The following is a 6,234-nucleotide window of genomic DNA, read 5'->3' as shown; positions in this document are numbered from 1 at the left end:
GGTCTGACTATTTCTGCCCCAAATTGTAGGACTCTTTTAAGGATCAATCATTGGTCTGAAGCCTGGAACTGGACTGGCAGAACTTCATCAGGACTACACCCAGTGTGATGACACACCACACTGTTTCTGCTTGCTCTCCTTTCCTTTCACAGCTCCTATTCCCCAATACAACTTCTGTAGTCCTGACTCCATCTTGGCCTCTGATACTGACAGAACCCAACCTGACACATAAAATAATAACAAAAAGAAACAATGCTATGTCCTCCAGTATACACAATACCATCCAAACTAAATGGTCACAGTTGAAACAGCTGACAGTCTCAGAGGTCCAAATTCATACAGCCGCTTAGAGACAGAATAGGGGTCAATAGATACTCAATACATCAAACCTATCTGTGTAACACCTGATAGGCAAAAAGAAAAAAAAAAAAGGATAAAACAGTCAAACTAATTAATGGAAGCTGTAGATCCAGATACTCAAACATAGTTTTTCAAATGCAAACAAGCAAACCAATAAAACCTCAGCAATTTAGCCCAACAATTGAGCATTTAGTTAATCTCAGTATGGAAAAGATTTTCAAAATTGGAATTCTTTCTTCAGATTTCCACTTATGGAATAGAAGAGCAAATTTTATTAATAATAAAATATTAAGACAAGCTGATTGTAAAATTAAAAGGAAAAAATTCATCAGAACATAATTTACATCTCGAGTGCCAAAGAGATAGTAATAATGATGTCAGATAAACAGACCAAGATTCCCATTCAGATAGATCAAAGCCATATGTTACAAGGCACAAGACATTATTCAAAAGTCAAAACTTGCTGTCCCTCCCAGCCCCAATGGAACATCAATGATCCAAGCCCAAAGAGTACAGGAGGCTTTGGACTGGTTCCCTGAAATACAGAGGGATGCATTTTGTATGGGTGACCAAACAGACCAGTGCCTGGGTGGTCTCTTCAGTTCAGAGAATACAGCAGCCAAATCCCTTGGAAGAGGGCTTAATCTGCCTGTGTTCTGTCTTTTCTCCAGGCCAATATACTTTTATATGGCAGTCAGTGAGAGCATCTGAAAAAGCAAATTGGATTATGTTACTGTCTTGCCTAAAGACTTGCAATGACTTCACAGGGCTCATAAAGTCAAATGTGAACTTCTCCCATGCCCAGCTGGGCCTTGCATGATCTGACTTCTGCCTTCATTGCAGGCCATGCACAGGCTCACCCACTACGCTAGGTCCGCTGGACAGCCATCGTTCACTCTAGACTCTTCGTGCAGGCTGTCCCCTGTTTCTGGACGGCTCCTCCTCATTTTCAGTGCATGTGTGCGTGCTGAGTCGCTTCAGTCGTGTCTGACTTTTTGCGACTCTATGGACGATAGCCCACCAGGCTCCTCTGTACATGGAACTCTCCAGGCAAGAGTAATGAAGTGGGTTGCCATGCCCTCCTCCAGGGGATCTTTCTGACCTAGGGAGGTTTATTTACTACTAATGCCACCTGAAAAGCCAGTAAATGACTTCTCCTTAGTGAGGCCTACTCCAGAAGGGAAGTCAAATGCCTCCTCCTCAGACAGCCTTTTTTGATGGTCAAACCCACACACCTCTGCACCCCTGCACACTCACCACCTTCCATCCTACTTTTTCTCTCACACTACATTTTCTTTTCCCTTCATGGTATATATGACAATTTGTTCCTTGAAAAAAAAAATCTGTATATTTTTTCTCCTGCCTTGGCAATCTGGTTCTTTACCACTAGTACCGAATGGGGAGACCTAGATCATACTTATATAGCATAATGACATGTTTTTTTTCCAAAGTTCTTTACCTGTATAACTCTACTGAGTCATTGATGTAGGTTTTCTCTTTTACAGTTGATGAAACTAGGTCACAGAGAGGTTAAGGCAGGGCAGAATTATGATTAGGACTCCAACAGGAGCCACAAATCTCTCCCAATATGTTCCTGCCTTAACTCAACTAAATATCAATCTTCTTAATAAAATGTTATTAATGTATCAGGGATTTCAGCATGTTAGATGAATACTTGGGATCAAGAGAGCCTTCTGGACCTCTTAAATCACTGCTCATTCACCAATAACCCTGTGTTCTCTGGCTAGAGACAGCATGGTCCTGATTAATCTGGAAAAGGCCCTATTTTGTGCATCAGATGGTTTTTGCAGGGGTTTTTTTTGCAGTTTCGCTCGTGTATATGCATGTGTTTGAGGATGCATGGATATGGGTTCAAGGGTTAGAGATTGTTAACCAAGAATATAGCTCAGTCAACTTTAGAGTTTATGAGGGACACTGAAAGGATCAGACAAAAGAGAATAATAAACAGGTACAATTCAGAATACAGTTATGAAAGAGGAGTCTAAACTCTCACCAGTTAAAGGATTTAGCTAAGAGAATATTAAATCTAAATGACTAAATGCATTAAATCTTTTCTATCTTTTTGGGATAAGTGTAGTATAGCATTACTCATTCAAACCTCACAATATAATATTTATACTCTTACTGGTAAGCGAAGTAAGGAACAGGAAAGTAACCTTCTTAATATCCTCCAGTCAGTAAGTGATAGAGTCTGGTTAAGACTTAAACAGACTGGCTGACAGCCTGTCTTCTTAATGATTTAATAGTGCCATCAGTCTTTGCAAAGAATTAGTCTCTGATGGGCGCATGAAGGGAGAGTCTTTCTTTCGCGGAAGTGGGGGACCTGGAAGCTTGGGTGAAGGCATCTGAGGTGTGTCCACAGCACCCATGCCACCTTAGCATCCGAAGAATTTCTTATATTTTCAAGGAGCTTAATGGAAAAAGAAAGAAATGTTGAGATTAGGGTATTCAGGGCACGAAGTAACTTTGCCAACCCCAGAAAATTCATCAAGGCCAAACTAACCCTATATGGATGTGTCCTGGAGCCCCCAAGGACAAACCTGGCACCCTCACTTCAGGGCTTGTCAGAAAGGAAAGGCTTGGGAGCAACACCATAGTGAAAAAACCCAAGAACTTGGCTGAGGGCTTCTGCGTTACTAGTGTATGGGGGACCCTGAATCTGCTCTGATATCTGTCCTTCATCTTCCCATCTGGAGCCAATCTGCAGAGTCACCCTCAGCCCACACCAACCACAGCCAACACCACAGTGACCTCACCTCTTACCCTGTATCAGGAAGCATTTCCCCATCTGATATTCAAGTTGTTTTATTTATTTTTTTGATGAGGTAAATTTTAAGTTCATCCCAATATTTCATTTGAGGAGTCAAGAGTTTTATAATACTTTTTATTTGGAAATAATTTCAGACTTAGAGAAAATTGCAAGAACAGGAAAAAAAAAAAAAAGGCAACTCATATATCTTTTACCCAGATTCTCCTGCTGTTAACATTTTATCTCATTTTTTTGTCTGTCTCATTATTCTCCTTCCTTCTCTTCTATCACCTCTTCCTCCTCCTTCTTTTTATATGCAAATATGCAAATTTTTATTATATACAAATATAAAAATTTCTTTTAATATACAAATATATATAAATCTTTATATTTTCTCATATATATATTTGAGAATGGCATATATTTCTGTCTATGTATCTATATATCTTTGTATATATGTATGTATTTATCTATTATCTGTCTATCCATTCATCTATCTATGCATACGTGTGTTTCTGAACAATTCAAAAGTAAACTGAACACATACTGGCCCTTTTCTAAGTACTTAAATATGAATTTTCCAATAATAAGAAATTTTCCTATGTTGTTGCACTGTAGTTATCAACTTCAGTATACTTAATAGTAATGAATATTTAATCTAATCTACTATTTATATTTTAATTTTATCAATTAACCCAATAATTTCCTTTATTAGTGTTTTTTCCCTCCAGTACAAGAGCCAGTTTAGGATCAGATATTGCATGCAGTTGTCGTGTTTGTAAGGTCACTTCATATCTGGAACATCTCCAAAGCCTTTATTTATCTTGTTGATATTTTTGAAGGATGAAGTACCTTTTGATCTTTTTAATAGAACACTCCTCATTTGGTCTTTGTCTGACATTTCCTCATGAGTATATCCTGACTATATTCCTGGTCAGAATATGATGTGAATGACCCTGAGTCCTCCTGAGGTATCACACCTGAAGAGACATGATCTCTACCTACTCATTGGTGATGTACATAATTCCAACACAACCAGTCAAGGTGTTGTCTGATATCTCAAGTGCACAGTTACTATTTTTCTCTCTTGTAATGAATAAGCAGCCCATGAAGGGAAGTTTTAAGACCATGCGCATATTCTGCTCTTCATCAGTATTTCTCCCATATTTGGCATCCATTAATGCTCACCTGAACTGATCTTTACTATGATGGTTGCAGAAAGATGATTTTCCACCTCCAGTACTCTCCACGTTCACTATTTAGCCCTCAGCCTTCTACTGAGGGCAAGAACCCTCCTTTCTATCTATCCATCATCTTCACCATTTATTTATTATAAATATGAATTATGAATTCATAATTTTGTTGCTATTGCTAAAATTGTGCCATATTAGGCCATTGAAGGCTTCATTATGGGTTTCTATGTCTTTGAGACATGCCTCCATAAGTTTTTTACTAATTCTCATCCTTCTGACACAAGATGTTCTAGGCTTATATTTACTCTGGACCAGCCATGGAGTCATATATTCCTCTGTGGATTCCTGGTTACCTTTAGTAGTATTAGAGATCAATCTTGGGGCATTAGGCATGCTCACTGTTATTAAGGTGTCTTTACTAAAAGAACCATTCCGTGAATAGTACTAGTACTGGAAAATATATGCATGTATAAACATATATATACACATATTTACATAGATACATGCACATCTATGGGCTTCCCAAGTGGCACTAGCAGTAAAGAATCCACCTGCCAATGCAGAAGACATAAGATACCTGGGTTTGATCCCTGAGTCAGGAAGATCCCCTGGAAGAGAGCATGGGAATCCACTCCAGGGTTCTTGCCTAGGAAATCCCATGTACAGAGGAGTCTGACAGGCTACAGTCCATGGGGTTGCAAAGAGTCAGACATGACTGAGAGACTTAACAGGCAGGCACATGTACATGTGTTTGCATACACACATACATACTAATATTTTAGAAATCATGAGTTTACAATATTTCCCATTCTAATCCATCCTCTTTCTTCCCTTTCCCGTTTCCTATTTGCATGTCTTTTCATCCACAGCAACTCTGATGCACTTATCCTTTTGGTCAATTTAATACATCGTAAATGATTTCACAATTGCCTTAAATCTACCATTATAAAAAAGAAATCTACTAAAAAACAGTTCAGCATTTTCCAATTCTTTGAATACCTATCCCACAGACAAATACTTTGGGTTACTTGGATTACTTTCTCTTTTGTAGATTTATCCCTCAATGAATTATGATACTCATATAAAACAAAGTGGGTTTTTTTTTTTAACTTTTTCATAGTTTAATTTTTTTTCTTATTTACTGTCAGGGAAGCCTGGTATGCTGTAGTCCATGGGGTCACAAAGAGCTGGACAAGACTGAGTGACTGAGGAACAACAAATATTTGTTGATTGATTTTTAATATGTAGATAACTAACTTGCTTCTGAAAATCAACACTAATCAAAAAAGTACACTCAGCAAAGTGTCACTCTACCCTATATTTCTTTTTTTTAAAAAAATTCTTTTTAATATTTAAACTGCCTGGTCACACCACTTGGCATGTGGGACTCTAGTTCCCTTACAAGGAATCAAACCCATATCTCCTTCATTAGAAGCACAGTCCTAACCACTGGACCACCAGGGATGTCCCTATTCTATATCCCTTTTATCTCAAAATACATCCACCTCTTGTAAGTAACCAAATTTATAAACTTTTGGTTTTTCTTTCACGTGGTTCTTTTTTTGTGTGTAAAAATAAGCAGATACATGTATTTTTTTCTTGTTTCCCCTTCTTTCCTACCAAAACACAGCATATTATATATGATATATGATATTTTGCATTTCTGCTTTCTTCACTTAAAATACCTCCTGCAATTACTCCATATCAGCTTAACAAGATCTCCTTCATTATGTTGCTCAGTTATGTATTACTCCATTGTCTGTATATACCTTAGCTTACTCAGCTAATTTCCCCTCTTGGACATTTAGGTTGTTTCCCAAATTTTGCCTTTAAAAATAAAGGTTCATGATGTCATTGTGAAAATACATTTTAATATTGCTGTAAATAATCTTTGGGTTAAATTCCTATAGT

The sequence above is a fragment of the Bos indicus x Bos taurus genome, chromosome 16 (genome assembly GCF_003369695.1).
Source record: "Bos indicus x Bos taurus breed Angus x Brahman F1 hybrid chromosome 16, Bos_hybrid_MaternalHap_v2.0, whole genome shotgun sequence".
NCBI classification, from domain to species: Eukaryota; Metazoa; Chordata; class Mammalia; order Artiodactyla; family Bovidae; genus Bos; species Bos indicus x Bos taurus.
Note: the sequence above shows the minus strand (reverse complement) of the source record.